Source organism: Pteropus alecto, unplaced genomic scaffold (genome assembly GCF_000325575.1).
Source record: "Pteropus alecto unplaced genomic scaffold, ASM32557v1 scaffold70, whole genome shotgun sequence".
NCBI classification, from domain to species: domain Eukaryota; kingdom Metazoa; phylum Chordata; class Mammalia; order Chiroptera; family Pteropodidae; genus Pteropus; species Pteropus alecto.
The window spans coordinates 308,046-331,390 of NW_006431912.1; positions in this window are offsets into that span (position 1 = coordinate 308,046).

Here is a 23,345-nt window from a genome sequence, read left to right on the forward strand (position 1 = left end):
CATCTTATCTCTTGCCATTCATATTGTGTGTACTGATTGGCTTTCCCATCCTCTAGATAGGGTATTCGATCCTCTTCTTTATTCACTCTGTTTATTCCTTTGTTTATTCCATTTAATATACTTCTCATCTCAGACAATGTTTTCTTTATTTCAAATTGGTTTCTTTTTATAATTTCTATTTCTATTTTTATGTTTTTTATCTCTTTGTTGACATTCTTACTGCATTTATCTACACTTCCTAAAAGTTCATTGAGCATCTTTATAACTAGTGTTTTGAACTCTGCATCTGTTAAATTACTCGACTCCATTATATCTGGATCTCTGTTCTGTTCTGTCATATGGTTTCTGCTTGTCTTCCCATTTTGGCTGCCTTTCCATGTCTGTTTCTATATACTAAGCAAAGCTCCTAAGTCTCCCAGTCTTATTAGTGTGGATTTGTGAAGTAGGTGTCCAGTGGCACAGTCCCGAAAGGGGTTCACCTGCAAGCCAAATTTAGCCCAAGCCTCTACCTCTCCAGGTCCACCTGTTAAGGTTCAGCAAGCAATCCACAGATGCTGTGCTTATAGTTGCCTCAAAAGGCCACACCAGAAACTGAGGCCAGCTACCTCCACCAGTGTGAGTCTCAGCAAAGAGCACCAGACTCTCTGAGGATTCACTTGGATGTGGCTTGCGTAGGGGGGCCGAGTTGGGGGAGGTGGGGTTTCAAGGAGTCCTCTGGTAGGAGCAACCTTTATTATCCAGTTTGATGATATCACCGCTATGGTGGCACAGTGTCTGGCGCACTGGTAGTGGGGAGGGCTCAACCAGAAACAATGGGTACCGCTGGCACTTCTGTACCAAGCGAGTCTCACCTTAGCCCTCACTCCGACAATGTCTCCCTGTAAGTCCCTGGTGCCCCTGCGCGCAGCCGAATCGGCACTGGTGCTCAGAGCAAGCAGGTCTGTCACCACAAAAATCTACTCGCAGACGCGGCCCCTTTAGGAGGTGTCTGTCTCTGCAGCAGCCTCCATCTCACTCAGCTGCTCAGGACTGGGCAGCCCCGCATCCTCACCCCGTCCTACATTCTGCCGTTGCAGGGTACTTTCTTGGATTTCTCCGTAGTTGAATGGCTTGTTCCTCTAGATCCTAGGTGATTTTTCCTTGCTGCTGTTCCTTGTTTCCATCACAACTTTGATTTGGTCGCCAGAGGGATGAACAGAGCCTCTATCACCTACGCTATTTTTTTCTCTCCAATCGAAACTATAAACGCCTGTCGGAGTCTCTGCGGGTCCCCCTATACTGCAGCTTTTGACTCTGTATACCACACCTAACACCAATGTAGAGCATGAATTATGACAAAGCACCACAAAGTGATGGCAGCTTATAATAATAATAACACAGATACCATTCGTTGTATATTTACTTTGTGCCAAAGATTGCGCTGGTTATTTTTAATTTTTAAATAATATTTAATCACATATAGTTCTCACTGCAGCCCTATAAATTAGGTCCTATCATTCTATTTTTGAGATAAGAAAAGTGAGGCTTAGAGAAGATAAGGTCACATATTTTAAGTGACAGAGTAGGAATTCAGACTCAATTGTGACTATCCTCAAAGCCTCATAGGTACGTAGACAGATAAAACAGCATGATGTTACAGGATGCTACGCACTCTTCCCTTAATTCCTGGAAAAGAACAACTTAACATGAAAGTTGGCTCCCAAAGGTAGTCAATGAATAGAAGACCCTCTTTACCTTAGGAGGTATTTCTTCTAGTGTAATCCAATGAATAGCTAGCTGCTAAATGTCTTTTACTGTTAAAAAAGTAGATTTATGAGTCTTATTTCAGATCTAATGGTTCAGAATCTCCGTAATGGGTGGGAAACAAGCCCAGGTATAAGTATTAAAAAAAAAAAAAAAATGTTCTCTTGCCCAGGAATGTTTCTGAACCATTAACATACACTGTCCAAGGAGATCTACTCACCGGGCTGCATTATCTCTGGTTTTCTCCTCCAGACCGTCTGCCCCAGGAGGAAGGATGCCTGGATTCCTGCAGACTCCCTTGCCCTCCAGCTTCTGGGTGAGTTCAGGCATGGGGATAGGGGGAGGGTAGCAATAATAAGGGATCAAGGGAGGGGAAAAATTAAAAGACAAGGGCTTTAATCCTCAGTCTCCCTTTCAGTCCATTCATTGTAGATTTGCTGCCTCAAGCTCCCAAAGGCCCTAACACCTGTTAGGCAGCCCTTTCCACATAAGGAAATCTTTAGAATCCAGAAACCACACCCTTCTTTTGTCTATTTAGGCTCTGGATATAAGTGCTTCTTTCTGTCGTTAGCTCCAAGGTACCAGACTATCTTCCCTTAGTTTCTTCAGAGTCTTTCCACATCTCTATAAATAGCTCCATTTGTTCAGTTTTCTCCAGTGTCTCCATTTGAGAGTGACCTCTGGTTCCTGGCAGAACCCTGATCTCAACCCTGACAAATATGACATAAACAGCTATAATTTATCTATGTCTTTTGGGTTATTCTTTCTACATTGCACGTATTAGGGACTTGATACCCTTAAGATGCCTCATCTGTTATAGAAATAGTATACTTTCCTCTCTAGCTGTTGTAAGGAATAATAAAGTAAATATATAAATTGCATAACATGTGCCTACTACAGACTTTCTGTTAATGTTATTTCCTGTCCTGCCCACAGCACGCTGCCTCTATCTCATCACTAATGTAATGTGACTGGACTCTAAGGCATTGCTTATTAACTTCAGGTCCTCCTTACTCCTTGCCATCCTCTCTCCCCCAGCCATCTACCTACGCTTCCCATCAGAGGACCCTTCATTCACTGTCTTTCCTGGTTTTCTCAATCTTACTGAATGTTCATTCACTCCAAGAGCTACCCTGTTAACTTCCACAGTCTCTAAGCTATCTCCTGTCTGTCTCGGCACCAGACCTTCCCACTAACTCTAAATTAACCCTTATTTTTCCTACTGCCCCAAATTGCAGGCATCTTCAGACTTAGCCCTCAGAACTTGCCTGAACTAAACTTCAGTTTAATAGAAGCCTGTTGTTTTTCATCTACCAGATATTGTCCCTATAATCCAATATTTTTCTGAATCCTAGTCATGCTTCTAAACAATAATCTTTCACCACCTGGAGCTTTGCAACCCTCACCTAGACTCTCATTCTACATCTATGCTCAGGCCATTGCACCTGTCCAAGTATTCATGTGCAGGTGATAGGCCTTCTTAGTCTAGAATCAGCAGAAAATTTTTTCTCTAACCTAGAAGAAAACTTGGGGAGATTGAATAGAATCTGCTCACTTGAGCACCAAACATGTGCCAGGCACTCTGCTAAGCACTAAAGGTAGTTGATTCTGCCCACAGCACAGGCAAGAATACAAGAGTAAGTCAGGTTCTCGTCACTCAATCATTTCATAATTCCTAAGAATTAACCAGTGAATTTTCAAAGAAGGCAATTGGACTTGTGGAAAATGACAGAGCCCATATCTACAACTTATCTACAACTGAATCATTATACAGGTTACTCTATATACTTATAACCAATGAACTATAAAAATTTACAGTGGGTTATAATACCAATAAGTACTGTCAACACCTGCCTAACCCATTCTAGTTTAGCTTGGGTCCCATGATTTAGATGGAATATGTATCCGTAGTAGAATACTTGCTTCCTGCCTCTACATTCTGATTCCTCTGTCTCAGAAAGGAATAATCATTTCTTTTGATTATGCCCTTATTTATAACATAAAGTATCTGAGTCATGGTCAGTTAGTAGTGCCACAGGGGTTCCTACAGGGTTTTCATTAAATATCGACTCTACTTGTCTAGACTTCTGTACTGTTAAAATTATTTTTTAAATTAAAAAAAAAAAAGGGCAGCCACTTCATTGAGAGAAGAAAGAATCAAGATTTGGAGCTTGTTATGCACCCAGTATTTTACCCAGGACAACTCGTTTAAGCCTGATAATAAACTTAAGAAATAGTAGTGCACTAGAGCTGGTATGCCCTGGTTTGTGAATGACAATTGTTAACAACTCTGTCCAGTTCCATGTGCCTATGAAAGCATGTTGAAATCTTGAAATCAGCCATAGTGGGAGTATTCACTCCATGGAAATTGCTAAATTCTGTAAATCAGTGGTCCTTTTTTCCCTGAAAGAGCTGGTTGTAAAATATTTATAAGCATAACACTGGGTATGGTATGATGGCTGTAATTTAGAGGTGAGAAAAATTAGGAAAGAGAGGTTTTTAAATTTGTTTTCAAAATTTTGTTGATATTTTTGCTTTCCACAAGCGCCATAGGATAGTAAACAGGAAGCCCAGGACTTCAGATCAGTGTTGAATGAATCTAAAATTAGTTTTGTTTCTAGTATTCATGCTACCTCGTTAAAAGGATTAATTGTTATCTATTGTCCAAACCATTTTTCTTGCCCCCATCATTGGTGTATTTGTAATGATAAGGAACATCAATTATGATTAATTAGCTGACCATTTATAAGTGGGAAATAATTCTACCTAACTTTAAGGGTTAAGAGAAAATACTAGTGAAAGTCAACAATAAAAAGAGCTAATTGCAGTTTAATTCTAAGTAGAAAAAAATGGGGAGAGAAAAGGTAGCTAATTGGGGGAACCCTGCATTCTATTAAATAGGAAATTGCTAGAAATTGAATATATGAGGCATCTATGTATTAACCAACCACAGTGTGAGAATATTTCCTCAGTATAGAAAACATTGAACCTAATTTGTCTAATTTGACATTTATCTCTCAAATCAGTATTCATTACCTCTAACCTCAAGTAAACACTTTTAAAAATTATTCCCTGTTTGTACAATTTTTTGTCCAATTTTGCATATTTTAAACATCCATATTCCATACACACATGTGGAGTTATGCAGAATTTTCCCTCTGCAGACAACCATACAAATACTAATGCATGCATAGCCCAAAATGGAAGCTTGCAATGTGTGGAGAATGTGGAAGGATGACATGGACTTTAGTGGAGCAACTGTTTTCTTGTTGTTGTTGTTGTTGTTGTTGTTTTCATAGCAATAATACTAATAGCTCAAAAGTGATCACAATTATAGATATTTAGTAAAGCACTGTGCTAGAGATTATGGACATGTGCATTAAAGTACACACATGTAAAATCTCACCACCATGCTAGAGATGAAAACGTGACAACTAGGTAACCATGGAGACAGAAGCAGAGACAGCAGCTACTAACTCTGAATACCAATTAACAGCTAGCATTTCTTTATGTTACTAAAATTGGTTGCCAGGGCAACTCACAGGATTGGCTTAGGTTATCAAATGAATTACATACTGAATCCAAAAAGTCAGATTCTTTAGAATTTTATAGATCTTAACTTAGAGAAATTCTGCGTGGAGATTCATGCTACTCTCAAGATAGTATCTGTTGTCTCTGATTTTTCCCTTGTCATTCTTCCTCCTTTTCTTTCCTTTAAAATCTTCCTTAGGCAGAACTAGGATACATACCTTAACATTTTCATTTATGTTAGCATCGAAAATAAATAAAATGAAGCCACTATCCAATAAATTCTTTTAATATAAACAAACACAAGGTTATATCTACATAAAATGGTTGCTCCCTGGGTAGCTACAATTTATCAAGCAACTACTATCTGACTATGCGAGAGATGCTTCACATATTGTATTTAGTCTTCAAAAAAAAATCTGGACATAAAAATATTAACCATGATTTGCTGAGAAGCAAATATTAAATTGAATTGTTTGCCACAGGCAGGATTCACCCTGAAATCTGGTTGTCTTCCAGAGTCTATGATACAAGCAACAGCAGAGCCCAGTGAATAAGAGCCAGCTTGTCTTAACTGTTTCCCACTCCATAGCTTGGTAACCTTGAACAAGAGATCTAACTGCTCTAGTTTAGTGCTCTATTTTACTGAGTTTTTAATTGAGATTTTCTCACCACCTCTACTACAACCACCCCGCTCCAAACCACCTCTTTGCCCTAGGTTATTACAACAGCTTCCCAACTTCTCCCCAATACCCAGCATGATACTAATAAAACATGTTAGTTCATGTTATTTTTCTTGTGACTCTAATCTCTTAGGATTGTAGTGAGATTGAATGAGAAATTCCCTATAAGAAAATCAGCCTAGCCCCACACACGGTGTAAGCTAAGCATTCACTCATTGGACAGATATTATTGAATACCTACTATGTGCTCAGTGCTGGGGAGATAGCAGTGAACAATACCGAGAAGTATCCCAGACCTTGCAGAGATTCCCTGAAAATACAAAATATGTCAGTTCATGGTAAGTGCTAAGAGAAAAACTTAAAGCATGGGAGGCAAATGAGAAGGGGGAGTCTAAACAGTTCCATGGGATGACTGGAGAAGGCCTCTCTGAGAAGGTGACATTTGAGCAGAAACCTGAGGGAAGTAAGGGCACCAACCATGGCATCCCTGGGGAAGGAATTTGCAGAGGAGGACAAAGCCAAATCAAATTCCCTAAAACCGGCATCTGTGAGGAGGAGAGTCTGAAGAGTGGTAGGTTAGAGACATTGTGGAGGGAGGTGCACATCACTTGGAGCCTTGTGGAACATACCAAAGGCTTTGGCTCTTACTTTCAGAGAAATAAGTGGTCACTGAAAATTATCGTGAGCTGATTGTGTTTTGTTAGGATGCTCTGGCTGCTGGTGACAGTTGGGAATCTGTTGGAATAATCCACGGCAGATGGGCTGATGATTTGGTGGCTGCAGCAGAGGTGTCAAAAGTGGTAGGGATGCTCAGTAAAATCTCTCAGTAAGTGATGGCTATTACAACACTCTCTGACATTGTCTCTATATTTTAAGCTGAATTAATGAATCGGTTTAGACAAACTACCACTTGGTTCCATGTTTATGCCCTGTCAGTTCATGCTAAGCAATCAAGCCTACTTGTATTATAGTCGATTTATAATATTCTGACTTACAGTGAATGGTTTCCTGGTCATGTTTTTCTTTTAACACTTTGTCACTGTTTACCCACAGTGCTATAAAACATTAAATAATTAATATGAAAGTTATATGGTGGTTGCCACAGGTGGAGGGTAGGGGATGTGAGAGGTGGGTGAATATGATCAAAGGTATAAACTTCCACTTATAAGTTCTGGGATATAATGTACAGCCTGGTGACTATATTTAACAATACTGTATCATATATTTAAAAGCTGCTAAAAGAATAGACCTTAAACGTTCTCATCACAAGAAAAATAAATTATAACTATAAGATGATGGATGTTAACTAAACTTATTGTAATTATTTTTCTACATATATATATATATATATCTCAAATCACTATGTTACACACCTTAAACCAATACAATGCTTTATGTCAATTATATTTTAATAAACTAAAGGGGAAGAAATGAGCAGATAAAGTTTAAAAAAGCAAATAGAACTGAAATTGAAAAAATATAATGGTTAAAAATACTCAATGAAGTGTTAGAAGATAAATAAAAATTAAAAATAAATAAAATTTATTTTAATGAAAAAAGTAGACTATGTAAATATTCGATTGAAAGCTATAAAGCGAAATCACTCCCCTTATGAAGAATTGTCTTTCCTATCATGCCTTGTGACTAGAAAGCACAAAATGGTGAAGTGATACCTGAGATTTTTACTGAAGCAAGTTCAGTGAGCAGAAAGTAATGTATTACTTGAGCTAGTCCTTTAATAAGATGCAATGTATTAACGTCATTGCCCTTTCAATAAAGCTCCGTGAATGGATACAATAGTAAAGTTATGATCGATGGCATTTTTTTTGTTGTTTCCCAAAGCTTTTCTCTAAGATACCACATTTCCTCATGAGAAATAATAAGAAGGCTGTTCTCTGTTCCTTACTGAGAAGAATTAAAGAATTGTCAAATATGACAGCCTTGAGCCTTCGACTGAGAGCTCTTTCTTATTTCCTGAACCTTAACTAAATCTTCCTAGAGTCTAAGAACCAATCATATTCCATACGTACACCTGATCTTAAAATGATACAAAATGTAACATGTATTAAACTCACTGTTCAAACTTTTAAGGTTTTCATTTGTGTAGGCAATCAGGAACAAGGAAGGACTTTTGTTCTAATAATAATATTGTTAATAAAACAGCTGTTAGCAGTGTTGAAAGTAAGTATAGCATTTACTTTGGGCCAGGCACTGTTCTCCGTGCTTTAAGTCTAACTCATATACAGTGGTCACTACAATCCTATGAGTAAGGTACTGTTGGCATCATCCCCATCTACAACTGAGGAAAGCAAGCACAGTGAAATTTAATTATTTGCTCTAGATTACTCAATAAGTAGTACAGTTGCAAGTCAAACCACGTAGTCTGACTTCAAACTCTGTGTTCTTAACCCTGACACCCCACTGCCTATCATCATGTAGAACAGGATAATATTTAAAAATATTACCCCATTTCATTCTTCTTGGACTTCCATCCCTAAGCTTCCCTCACCCTTACCACCTGCAGTCAAGCTGGAAATGACTTTTGCTTTCCAAAAGCCCAAGCCTTTATAGATACTTATACAATTTGCAGACTCTTAAAACGAAACAGATTGCAAAATAGGGATTGAGGGCAGAATCATTTAAGTTATAGTTACAAATGTGAGCTTGTGACCCAAGATTCATACACACAAATCTACGACGTAGATTAGATGTCTATCTTAAACACAGAACATCACAATCAGTATTACACTGATAATTAAGAAGCCTAGCATAATCCTTTCCCACAGCCAATATAGCATTTTGTTGCCCTTCTTAGAATATTTTAAATGACTACCAGCATATATAAAGGATGACAAATCAGTTCACAACAGTCTTACTCTAGTATCTAATGCCTAACATATACCTCATTTTGTGTACAAATAGACTTGACCCCGAAGTGCTTTGTAAACAAATTTTATAGTTGAAAAAGACTGCAAATAACCAAATAATGTGGAAGCTGTCTTCCTTATTGTTAATTGATGGTTTTATTTCCATATCATAAACATTGGCTGGATGAATATTGTTCTGGCATATATACTCTGTTCTGAAGTTGGCAGAGAAGAAAATAAAATGCAAACATGGCAGACAAAAACCCTTAAGTTCTTCAAAATCATAAATTGACATTATAGATCACAGTCTCCCAAACTGCTAGAAGTTAAAAAATAAAAAGTCCTCTTAATAGGAAAGAAATTAGTAGAAAAGGCATTCTTACTTTTATGAGAAGACTCCAGAAATACAGCAATGATTAAACTAAACTGTTTGAAAATGAGCATACAGTGTTCCTGATATTGGCAAGATTCTCCAGCAGCAGTCATCAGCTCTCATGTGCTTCTTGTGAGGTTAAAAGTAATCATCTGAAACCTAGCTTCCCAACTGTCAGGTACTCATATCAGTATAATCTGGCAAGCTGAAAGAGATAGAGAGTTCTAGTTCAGAAAATATTTTAATCAGTTAATTCTATTATGCTTCCTACTGATTACTTTTTTAAATGCGGATATCGCAGTCTGTTAGTGATTCAAATGGAATTTAAGATTTTGTTGTGAGTTTATCATAATGAATACCTATCATAATGGTATTGAAGCATGGATAAATAAGAAGTGTTTAACAGAGTGCTGTAGAAGAGAGAATTTATGAAGTGTCTGAATATATCTGACTTCTTGACTAGCAGAACAGCATAGTGGCCAAGTTTACAGATTCTAGACCCAGACACTCTGAGTCCCTGTCTCAGCTGTGCCACTTACCGGCTACACGAGCCCAGGCAAGTTACTCAAAACTTTGTGCCTCAGTCCCCATTAGACCAAATGGGTATACTAATAGTATTAATATAGAATTACCTGAGAATAAATGAATTATATAGTAAGTGTTTAGAATAGGGATTAACACATAACAAATGATATGTAAGCAGCAACTATGATTATTGGCCATGAGATAAATGAACAATGTGGTCTAGCCTCTCTTTTTTAAAAAACCATATTATATATAATCACCCTTGTAAATGTTTGAAAAAATATACATATATAGTTCATGAGTTCTTACTAAGTACTGTTATAAGCAGTACACATAGTTTAAGTCATTAAATTTAGGAAGAAGATGTATAACAAAATATTTTATTAGAACTTGGATGGAAATAAAAGATATTCTCCATTAATAATTGTTATTTTAAAAATTACTTACTATAGCACTTAAAGAGCTAGGTCATGGGAGATGTATAAAGTTTCCACTAATCAATGTAGGGATAAAAAGTAACCTTTATGAAGCACAGAATGACATACTGAATTAACTATGCAGCATACAACTTGAAATTCTTAGTGTTCAAGACTAAAGCTGGCACGGTCTCCTTAACTGCTAGCAAAGCTATTTTAAATGCAGGTTAACTAAAGGCCAGACTGGAACCAAGCTAATTTAGGGTCAAATCAAGCTAATTTAAACACATATACTCCAAATCCAAAAGGCATGCCTATTATCCCTTTCTCCTTTCCATACAAGAATATCTCAATCTGTTCTTGTATCAGCATAATTAGCAACTTATGTCACCCTGGCTCTGAGATAAATACTAATTAAAGAACATTTTTCTGCCAGTAAACACTTGCCTCTCAAACCGGCACTTTGAAATGTGTTATCACCTGGTTCTATAAAAAGTAAGCTGGGTGGGGTGGCTTCTGAGACCTGCTGGGATAATATTTGCACTATCCTAGTGGGTGCTTCTTTTGCATACAAGCCTTCTTGCAAATATAGCTCACAATTGTCAATACGAAGCACAGGGAAATGAGTTTCTGTGGAGAAAACAGAACTGTTTGCTTATTCTCACAGATCCGGCAATTCTGTGCCCCCAACTCGTTGGCATGGAGTGACAGCTGGCCATTCCAGGGTGGACAAAAACATTTCCCCCTGGCATGTTCTCTCCACTGGCCTATGTTGAACAGAGGCCAAGTCCATTTATAGTTATTTCAAGGACAGACTTAAGATTTATTTCAAGGGCTCTAACAATATTAGCTTTTCTAAGGAAGCACGGCATGATACCCACTATTGGTTGGCTCAGAGACTTAAGCCTACAACGTCTCTACAAGTTGGGCAAACTTTCGTAATTATAAAACACACACTCTTGCTATCCAGAAGCCTTAACAAAACAACTCAAAATCAATGTACATTTTCTTCATTTCCTTTGGCATAAACTTCCTCAGAGCTCTCTCAAGTTTCTTGATAGCAGAAGGAGCTTAAATAAATGTTGAAAACAAACCATTAGACTTGCTGGGCTGGATTTTTGAATAGCCTCCAAATTCCACCATGGCCACTTCTTTCTGATGCGCCCATTTTAATCCTAGGATATTAAAGCAGTTGGTAAACATTAACTTACAGATCCTCTTAAAAATCTTTCTGGGTGGTAGAAGTCTGAGCTCACAAGTGGAAGAGTGTGTTGACAGGCCTTCCGTCTGGAACTCAGGGCTAATACCTGGCAGTATCACATTCAGAGGGGCAGATGCATTTCCACTTTTCACAGGGGATTGTGTCTGCTGTAATGCGATAGTTCAAGTGCCCGGCTTAGGGCCTGCTTCATCGCAGATGCTCAATGTAGCTTGGTTGACTGAATGAAACTGCACTTTATTAAAACAATATTTTCTTTTGCTACTTTGTGGTGTCACTTAAAGTCTAAATCAGGAACAGAAGGGTCCAAATTAATTGGGAAAAATCTACTTTTTAAAAATTTTAGTATAGTTGGCATACATTGTATATTAATTGCAAGTATACGACGTAATGATTTGACATTTATACATTTTACCACAGGATCACCACACTGTCTAGTAACCACTAGTCACCATTCAAAGTTATCATACTATCATTGACTATGTCTCCCTTCACTATTTTCACCCATCCTTCCACCTCACTTCCTCTGGCAATCAGGAATTTATTCAATTCTTCTGAAGGTGAAATGCCTATGTTCATGGAATGAAAATTAGAATCTTATTTCTTTAAAAACAGTTGAACTATTTTCTCCCCCCACCCCGCCTCTAGCTTTAATGAGAGATAACTGAATAAGTAAAATTGTAGGATATTTAAAGTAAGAGAAACACTAAGAGAAATAATTAGCCATACAATGCGAGTCTAGATGTGGTAGCTTATTGCTCTGTTAATAATATGCATCATAGCTTCTCCTTTCTATAAATGATGTGCATTTACCTTTAAAAAATTAGACAGAAAGAAGGCACACATGATTTTGAGTTGTTGTTGTTGTTGCCAACACCAAAACATAACTACGTGATTTTGCCAAAAACAAGCAATAATAAAGTTCACATCATCACCCTAATAAATACTACTTATAACTACAGTTTCTAACAATTACCTTTCTAGCCTCTTTCAACTATAATTTAATATTGTTAAAATTCCCACAAAACTTAACTTGGGTAAAGGTTTAACTGTTAGTGTCAGGGCAAATATTCTCAAATCATTAATTTAAACTTTTTTTTTTAACGTATGAGGCATTAGTGAGACATACCATACCCAATAACTTAAACATAGAGAAAATAATATTGTCATTTCAGAGTTAAACTAGCAAAATACATATATTCTGTGTGATTGACCATTTGCGGCAATTAACTAAGAACTTGTCTGTAAGTCTGTGTCTCTCCACCCAGGACTCCTGTCAGAATGCTCTGGAGAAATCTCAGAGAACCAGGCTGGATAAGATTGTATTTTAGTAGGCAATAACTTAATCAATTGCACTGGATTGTATTGGGGGAAATTCTAACACCAGCAGTTAAGTGAAAAGCCTACCTGTACCCTGTGAAAGCAGAGATGAGCATCACCAGAAAAAGGCTGCTCTTAGGTACCCAATCAAGGTGGCATTTGCCTTTTTTGATGCTTTAAGGTCCAGGATCTGGCCCTCAAATTTACAGTTTGATCTTTTGGCACACAGATTGTATGGATCTTTGGGATTCTCAATGTCCACACTCACAGAGATTGCTGTATTAAAATTCAGTTAAAGAACTGAAATGTCTGGATCAGTCAGTTAATATATTCTTTCTTAGAAGATAAGCTACATGCAAAGCCACATTTTCATTTGATTTGGTAAACTAGGACCAGAAAAAGGAGACTATATTAGATAGCAAGAGTGTTTAGTAGTGTCAGGGGTATCATAAATGGTCACATCTATTGGAAAGTACATCTCTTGCTGGCTGGACAGGACACTACTCTCCTAATTTGTGCTTGAGTGGGCCTGGCTTATTTTTTTTTCTACCTATGGTTTAGTGGTTCCCAGTCCTGAGTGGGCAGCAGAATGTCTTACTGAGCTTTGAAACAGCAAAAATTTATCAATCCCCCACACCCTCTCCAATCTAAGATCAATTGATTTATAATGGGAGTGACTCTCAGAAATCTTCTTGTTTAAGAGATTCTGATACAGACAGTCTTATTATTTGGTAACACTTGTTCTTTGATATCAGAAAGACTTGAATCAAAATTCTGGGTCTGTTACTTAGAAAAATTAACTTGGGGGGGCTGAAAAAATTTTCAGAGCCTCTGTTTCTTCATCTGAAAACTAGGTATGATAATGCCTACTTATCAAATAATATTTGTAAATCCAATGCCAGCTAAGCATTCAGTAAAATAGATAGCTATTTACTAACTATCCCCATATAGGGTGTAATACAATTGATTAGGTTGTTGCTTATTAAACTACATTCCTGGATCTCTGAGAAATTTTCCAGTCATTCTGATTGGAGTCTTAGGTATAGAGATACATGATTAAAAATTCTTGGTTGATTCTCATAGATGGCTAACTACACAAAATGGGTGGGTTTTACTAGTTTAATGTTGCAAAAGCAGTCTTGTTTTCCCCATTCTCAAGTTCTTGGGGCTGGACGTTTCTGCAATGCCACAAAATATAGATAAAAAGTCTTTTTGTCTATATTTTTATTACAAAAGACTCAAAGCTCATATCAGTGGGTTGAAAATGTTTCAACAGAAAAAATCTCATCAGAGTTATCTTTTAAGAAAATTTTAATATGAAGCTTGTGGTTGAAATATAGATAGAGTAGTGATCGTTAGCAACTTTAATTTCAAATAATAAGTAAAGGATGTATGAGATCAGTTTGCTCTTTAAATACACTCAGAGAAAAACAGAAGTTGGTAGAAAAAACAGGATAAATGGTGTGGGAAAGTAACATACAGGGCAATACACTTCCTGACGCCAAATAACTCCTGCTAGTCTAAAACTATAAAAGCAACTCACAGAAGTTCCTCATTCACTGAGAGTTACTTTGATCCTGGAGAGAATCTAGTTTACTTTATAACAAGATGTGTATAATCTGTGTTTCCTCGGGTTCCATGAGCCTGGAGGTTATAAATGCTATGATACTAACAGAAATAAACCTTGCTTCTATAGACATTCCCATCCAATCCTGTGTGATCGCCATCTGCCTCAAGGCATCAATCTGGTATTTCTGGGAATGCTCATGAAACTTCTCACACAGCCAGCGACAAGGATTGCCAGTGGCCACGTGGCCTGTGCCATCTTGTCAGTCCTCTTATTTTAGGCACCTTTGGTACTATCTGCTCTGTGCCAGATATCTGGTTCACTATGTGCTCTCTCTGAAGACCAACCTCTAGCTATTTGTCCCACAAACTTTGCCTGCTACTGATATAGTGAAGCCATCTTTGTCACAAACCAGGAGGAAAATGCTGAAGTTCTAGAGAAAAAAAGATCACTCTCCAGCTTCGGTGTTAAACTTTGGAACATGTGTATAAAACATTGCTACAAATGCTCCAAATCTTCCAGAAGATTCAGTGAAAATAGACCTTTCAGTATTGACTCACAGCACCATTCTCCCGTTCCCCACTCTGTCGGGATCAACACTCGATTCCATAGGGAGTTCCAGACACAGATACTGCTCTCTTCTCATAGCTGCATACGTGTGCACACACACACGTGCACACACACCCCTACACTAGTCTTTGTTTGTTATTAGGGCCAGGTTATTTTCCTAATTCCATTTTACCTTAAGATCACCTCTCTACTGGAGGATACTTTGTCCTTAAGTAAATTGATTCTGGTGGCCAGTCTCACCAGTTCATTAGTTTTAAGATCCGAAGCCTAGCAACCAACAGCCTAAAATCAAAACTGGGGCTTATTAAATGAGAAAGATGAACATAGAGGTATTAGAAAACACTAAGAAATGTGACAAGGAATACTAATTTTTTCCATTAAAAAATAACCAGCCAGGCAATACGCCCCCCAGGACTATTCTATTCAGGCTATTCCTCTACTTTTATTGCATGTGCTCGTATGTACGTTAACCACTGATTTCAAGTAGATGCTGATAGCAGCTTGTGCTGACTCTCCCCAAGTGTGCCTGAAAAGAACATATGTGACCTGTTATCTTTTCTCAGCGGATATATCACTCTCCATTTTACCAGTCCTGGCAGGGTAAAAGGAGAATCCATGAAACTACAAGATTGAAAATAAACCCTCCTTGCTTTAAGAGAAGTCACTGACCAAGGCAAGCAGACTGATGACAGATGTCTTACATTCAAAACAATCCTGATCCACTTCCAGAGATTCAGAAAACTCCAAGCATGAACTGTTTCACTTTACATCTCATAGCATCGCAAGTCTGTTTTCAGTCACTCATCAATTTCCAATGACTAATTACTTTTTTATATCACTCGATATTTCACTCTTCTTAAATATATCATATATGTGTCTTTTCTTGGTCTTGCGTAAATTTTTTTTTGCAAGGACACTCATGAGCTTGTTCCAGAGAGTGAACATCTTAAATGTCATTACATGTCTAAATATGACAAATTGAATTAGAGGAAATATAAAGAGTCACATGACTCGATGTTAACAAGGAGAATGTTTAAACTGTACTGTAAAGAAACATACTATAAGAATTGTCACAAGCATCAGCGTGCAAATATTTCAACACCATCTTCAAATAATTGCCATTTTTGAAAATTTCAAAGGATGTTTAATTTAACTGAACTTGAGTTAGGCAGCCTCTTTTTATTTCTAAGTAGCATGTGTTCTGCAGACAAATCCAAATCCAGGAAGCTAAGCCAAAGTTACACTTGCAATTTGAAAAATGCAAACCATCTCTGTGAAGCTGCTTCTGAGTCAATGTCCAGATCATGTTTAAGTTGTTTTATTTCTGTATAACTTTGGATTTGTGAGTTAATGGTTATTTTTGCAATGCCTTTGCTATTTATGCAACATATCCACAGTTTTTGCAATTCAGGAAAAATTCCCTTAAAAATTGAGATTAAAAAAATAATAAAATATGTTTTGCAATGAATGTGGTGGATGGAAGTAGTGTAGTAGGAACTATGAACCTTACACAATATAATTCTGTTTCACATTCTAAAGGCATGGTAGTTTTAATTGTGTGAAAAGTGATGGATCTAGGCTTTTCAGCTCTCAGGGTAGGCTGGTAGATGAAAAGGTTCTGGAGGTCTTAGGCCAAAGTTGGCAAAAAGTATTTTAATACTTATCTTCCCATTAGGATATGTACTATATGTTGTTATCAATATTATATTTAGCTATTTGCATCAAAATAACATTATCTTGTATTTACGATATAAATTATGGTTTATTGCTTTCACATATATTCTATCATTTGATCCATGCACAACAAGCAATATTATTTTCATTTGTTGGATGACGAAGTTAAATAAAGCCCAGAGTACTCTGTGCTAGAAGGTGATGCTACAGCAGAGAATGGATAGTGAAGTCATAAATTGCTGAACCTCAAGGTGGGAACTATCCGGAGCTTGAAGGAGAGAGCAGAGGGATTTATGCATCCCTTTTTTGTAAGAAGGAGTCTCTTCCCTGCTTCCCTTCCCAAGACACAAATTTATAATAATGCAATCTCAGAGAATAAACATTAGAAAGAAATTTGCATTCATGTCACTCAAAATATAGAAAATCAAATTAGCTTACTTTTCTGAAACCATAGGTGCTTAAACCACACAAATACTAATATTTTATATTGGTCTTATTAAAATTCAGTTACTATATACACATCGATCTTTTTTTCCTTCCGTATCTCTTGGGTTGAGACAGGAAGAGTTGTGAGCCTGGAGTTCATCTACTTCTCCAGGGACATCCCTTGTCCGCTAAGTAGATACAATCCCACAGGAAAGTGACACCATGGAAAGGCAGCATTTTCTCCAAAGCCCCTGGAACAGCTGCCAATAAGAGCTGCAGTTTAGAAGAGACTCCAGGGCAAATAAATGTAGTGACTGACTGGCTAACTGCAACAGAAGAGCTTTGCTTCCCAGCTTCTCGGGAATTCTAGAGGTCAAGTCTCTGTGCCTCAATTCGGCCCAACAATGTCATTAATAAAATAAGAATATAGATTTAAACAAAAAGTAACCCAAGCCATTTGACCTTCTATCTCCATCCTAGTATCAAGTCCCACTTAACTTTTATAAAGGCATAATTATTATTCATGAGACATTGTTTTTGTCTAAATTCTTTAAGGTGACTAAAGCAAAGGTGAGTAATATATGCCAAACCCCTTCCTGTGGAGTGCTACACAAAGTTTATTTTTTTAATTGACTCAACTCCTTTAAAAATAAAACAGAAATATAAACCAATGCCATAAGAGCACAAACACATGAGATCATGCTTCCACTTCTTATTATGTTAGATGTGTGGAAGGAGAGAATGAGGGCAGCAGAAAGGGTGAAGGGGAACAACGACAAGGAAACAATAAGAGTAAAGTTTCTGATAAGAGTGCAAAAGTGAGGTCACATCCTGCCTCTAACTTTTATTCAGTTATCTAATGATTAGTTAGTCAATACCTAAATTTCAAGATAATCATCTGTATTACATAATGAGAAAAGTCTACTGTAGTGAAAATTAATTGCTGGAGTATAAGAAATTAGAGAGGACCCCACACTTAGAAGGACCTGCACTTGGTTTAATGTTCTATTACTTGATGTTTCCATTCTTCATAATTCATGAACAAGGGGCCTTGTATTTTTATTTTACACTGAGCCACACAAATTATATAGCTGGTCTTGGACGTCTTGGCAAGCTCCAGGCTATAGCCCAGCTAACCTCCATTTTAAAAAGTGTGTGTGTGTGTGTGTGTGTGTGTGTGTGTGTGTGTGTGTGTGTACAATCCTTGAAAAGAAGCTATGTTAGAGTATTTTCAAAAATAAAGTATTCTTATATTTGGAAACTATAACCTTCTCAATTTACCTGCTCTATCTGTGATATAGTTTATATTATTATAAAATATATTGTTTTAGAGGATGAAGAGAAAATGTATTAAAAAGATATAAATGAAAAAACAATTATTTTTTGTTATAAATAACTTTGAAGATAAGAATGGCAATTATAAATATGTGAACACTCGTGCATCTGGCATTTTTAGCTCTTTGGACAGTCTGGGCTGGAGGAGAAATGGATTCTGAGAGGTTCTGGGATGAAGTGAATATAGCATCAGAGAATAATTCAAAGAAATTCTCCACATTTATCAATTTATTCAGGTTTACCTTAACATCTTTCCCCAAATCAACTTTCTTACTCCCAATCTCATCTTTATTTCTAGGTCTTTTCTAATTTGAGACTATATGTATAATGTCAGCCGCTCACTATGAGAATTGTTCATCACAGAAGCCTCCTCATTTCCTTACTTAGCGCTAGCTGGTAGTCTAGACTCAAGCAGTTATGGCCTCAAGGGACTGTCATTTTTCTCAGAAGTCGATTTTATTATTCCAAGCATTTGTTTTTTGGCTCTAAGTCAAGAATTATATGTTGAATTGTGTCCCCACACAAAAAGTTATGTTGAAGTTTTCATGCCTAATACCTAAGAATGTGGCCTTATTTGGAGAAAGTTCTTTACAGAGGGACTCAGGTTAAAATTAGGTCATTAAAATGAGCCCTAACTTAATATGCCTGATATTTTTATTAAAAAAAGGAAATTTGGACTCAAAGACCAACGTAGAGGGACACAGGAAGAAGATGGCTATCTATAAGCCAAAGAAAGAGGCCTGTACCAGAAGGGAAGGTCCCGCAGCACTCGGAACCAACCCTTCTTGCACTTGGACTTCTAGCCTCCAGAACTATGAGATAATACATTTATGTTGTTTAAGATGCTCAGTTTGTGGTACTTTGAACAGCAACCCTAACAAACTAAACAACTAGTATTTCAAAAATCTTTAAAAGAATACTTTTGTGGTTTCCTGCAGTGATGATTTTCAGTTATGACATCTCAACACACTGATGTGTGACTGCTTGTGAGGTTTATCATAAATCATTGTTTATCATAAATAATAGTTGAAGTAATAGACTATTCTGAAAGATTTTCTTATCTTACATATAAGATTTGATTAAAATTCACCCTATAATAGAATCCATACTCTTAGCAATGTAAATTCTCATATGTTCCCTTGAAAGTTACAGAAATAAAAATATAGCTAATGTGCGTGGGATTGCAAACTACCCTGGGGATGCTTAGTAAAGTGTTTAGCACATGTGACTACTGACTGCCTATGAGTATAAGAAAAAAAAAATATTTGCACCTGCTCTCCATAAGATAAGACCAGCTTTCTAACTCTAATTTGCAGTTATAATATACCCATTTTGAAAAATGTTACCTCACCTGGGATTCTATTTTCTGAACAACTGGTATATTGTTTTAGGACATTGTTTCTCTTTCTGATATTATCATTATGGAATTTGAACCAATACAATCTATATCTATATGATGTTACTAGGCTACAGTAGTCAAAAGGGAGAAATTTACCATAACCAATACCACATAACAATATTGGATGCATTTTTACTAAATTAACAAACTTGTTCAGAAGCATAAAACCAGTAGTCAGATACTAGACATCATTGCTACAATCTATAAATTTAATAAATATATTTTCATCAAGACAGTTTAAAAACATAATTTTGAAAATAATAAATTTTGATTCACTGATAATTATTATTTAATATTCATTTTCCAATCAATTTAGATTGCTCATAGCTAGATATTCTGGAGCTTATGTGATATTTAAAAAGTACTTACCTGTAGCATTAATTTAAAGATCAGAAAATGAAATAAAACACTGTAATGGGGCTCCCTTTTCAAATAACAGTCTCTCATAGAGTTACATTATTCTCCTCCAGTACTGAACATACTCCGTAGAGTTATTTTAAATAGTCATTTCCCAAACTTTTTTGATTTAAAAATCACATTCATGATAACATATGATGTTCTGAACCTTCGTAGCACTTTTTAGTCTTTTTATCATATTTGCAAGATATTGACTAAGAAATGGTTTTAATAAAAATCTTTTATTTTAGATATAAGACTAAAGATCATGCTTTTGAAAACTGAGTTTCACTTCAACGTAATTTTTAGTAATATTCATTCTACATAAAAAACAAAATTGCAACTTTCCACATATACCATGCAAAAGCATGCAATTTAATTTACTTGAAATCAATTATTTCATAACAGAATACATTTCAGACAAACTTTTAAATGAAAGATTATGTTGGTTTAGTGACAATGCATATGAAAATGTAGATTGAAATTTAACATGGTTTAGCAATCAAAACTAGAATAAATCTGCTTTTATAACTATTAAAACATCAACTGAGAATTATTTGTTTAAATTTTAGAGGCTTATATTTATGTCTTTTATCTAAAATACCAGTTGAGAGAAGTTTTAAACTACTATTGCAAGCATTTCTTTTTATATTGCCCACTTTGGTGTGGCTAGTCTTTATTCCCAATAAACGAAAGTCCAAATTCGATATAATAATAATCTATTTGCTTTAAAAATATCTTTTGAAAGCTGTAAAGCCATCTTCTTATTATACAAAACTTTGTAATTATGACTATAACTTACAGATAAGGCAAAGATCACTGAAGCAAATGTATAGAATTATTATTGTTTTTGTTTGTCCTTAACTTCTATAAGACCAAAGTTTCTTATGATTTCTGCCTTTCAACAATGGTCAGTTCTAAATCTGAACTAAACAATCAATGTCTATAAATAAAGAATACTCAAAGCTGTACAATTGTAAATGGAGGTAGAGGTGGTTAACTGAGTCATGATTATACTTATCACAGCTCTCCTGCCTTCTTACCCTGACTGTTTAGTAGGCTCCTGGAGGCTCTCATACTATTGTTTTAAAAGGAAAGAAATAGTAAAATAATATGAATTATTTTAGGATTGCATTAAGATGACAGACTGGGTATACATACATGCATCTATTTGTCCCCTCTCTCCTCAAATACTTTGAAATGAGGGGAAAAAAAAATCCATATTTTTAAAAGAAAAACTCACTAAACTATTAGAATAGAATCTTCCTAGCAGACTAGAAGTCTTAAGAAATTCCTTAAATTTTGGAATCAAATTGGGTGGGAATAACAGAGACACAAGACTAAAGGGCATCGAACCACAAAACACAATAGGAGATGATTGGCAAACTGTTTGGGGAATGCTCAAAATTTAAAATCAACCAATGAAAAGAGCAGGAGGGTCCCTGGGGGGTGATGAAAAGGATCATCATTTGTGTTAGTCTTTTTAAGAGCAGAGGAATTCCGCCCACCCCCCCCACCCCACACACACTCCCGGACTAAAGTGGTGAGGATGAGTGGAGAACACAGAAAGCAGAATGGTGCTCTAGATAGTCAGTGATCCCAGGAAGAAATAAAGCCACCGCATGCAGAGTACTGGCCCTCAGAATAACACAGCAAAACATGTGTGCCACCTGCCTCACCAGAGGCAAGTCCTATAATTAGCTGACACTCACCAGTGGATGAGCATTGCTCTCAGATACTCTCAGAATTATATCACCCTTAAAGCAGGTGACAACGTATAACATCTCAAGTTAATAAACAAAACAAAACAAAACAAGCCAAAGTCTGTTATTTAAAGTTATGGTGATTAAGTACCGGAATAACTATGAACACAAACATTTAAAAGGAAAAGAATACTACAGTGGTTCTGGGCTGGGAGCGGGTGGCAAGAAGCTGTTGCTTTTCATTCAGTAAAGTTTGATCTTGGATTTTGTTTTTCTTCTCGTTTTAAAACATACATTATGGGAAATTAATAAGATTATTAATTTGATTTGTGTGATTTTTAAAAACCATCATCCATGTATAAAAAGAAATTCAAGAAAATATTTTCATTAAAATAGCAGCAAAACTTGAAAATACCTTGGAAAGGATCTTATAAGAATTGAGCAGACTTTATAATGAAAACTGCAATACCTAGGAGTATAAAAGTAGGCTTGAGTATATTAGAGGAAAATCCACATTACTCGATGAGAATAAACAATCATAAAACTATGTCAATTTTGCCAAGATTAATCTAAAAAATAATGAAAATTCCATGAGGGTGTTTTAAAAAATTAAATTTGAGAAGGTCCATCTTGATTCCACCTTATAGAGATGTGCAAGAATATCTAATCATTGCCCTCCCCCACCCCAAAAGGACACTGAAGGGAACTTACTCAACAGAGAGAAAAATATATATGATAAAATTATAACAATTATAAGAATCATAATGGCAAAGAAATAGATAAGGGGGTCAATGAAACAAAATAAAGTACAATGACAGGCCCAAATATGACTATTACTAGAATGATTAAAGTGGTACTTCTCATCAGTGAAGAAAAGAAAGACCATCCTATAAATTATATTGGAGTAATTTTTATCTATTTGTTTTTTTAAAAAGTTTTTACCTGATGTTATATATAAAAACCATATTACATATGGATTAAAACATACGTTTACAAATAAAACTATAACAGTATTTGAAGATAATATAAAATTTTTTCTTTAATATTTTTTGGGGATGGGAAACAGCTTACATAAATCCCAGAAATCAAAAAGGAAAACATAAACCTGTGAATTTATGCATATGTTTAGGAAAGGGACTAAGATTGGGGCAGGAGGTAGGAAATATGTACTTCATTATTATTTTGTATTATTTGAATACTTTACAGTTATATTAAGACCATGTATTATCTATGTTGTTTACCTGTAAAAATACAGAATCAGCAACATCTCATCAACCAGCAACTTCTTACAATTGCCTGTATATGAGTTTCTAGATCACCTTTAGGAACCCTGACAGACTCGCTGAGTTAAGACAACTAAACTTCGTCAATGGCGTTAGCCTGCTCCCTGAAGCAAGGCATGTGCAGGTGAAGAAATAATCAGAAGCTTGGGCTGAGTTTCATATCAAATATGTTTATTACTCATATGATATACCAGTTATCTGGGACTTGTTTATTCAAAATGAGAAGATAGTTTTGCAAGAAAATTACCTGGTTACTAGCATTATAGTCATATAGAATTTGTAAGATGATAAATGTATCCTTGGCTTTTAACTTTTGTT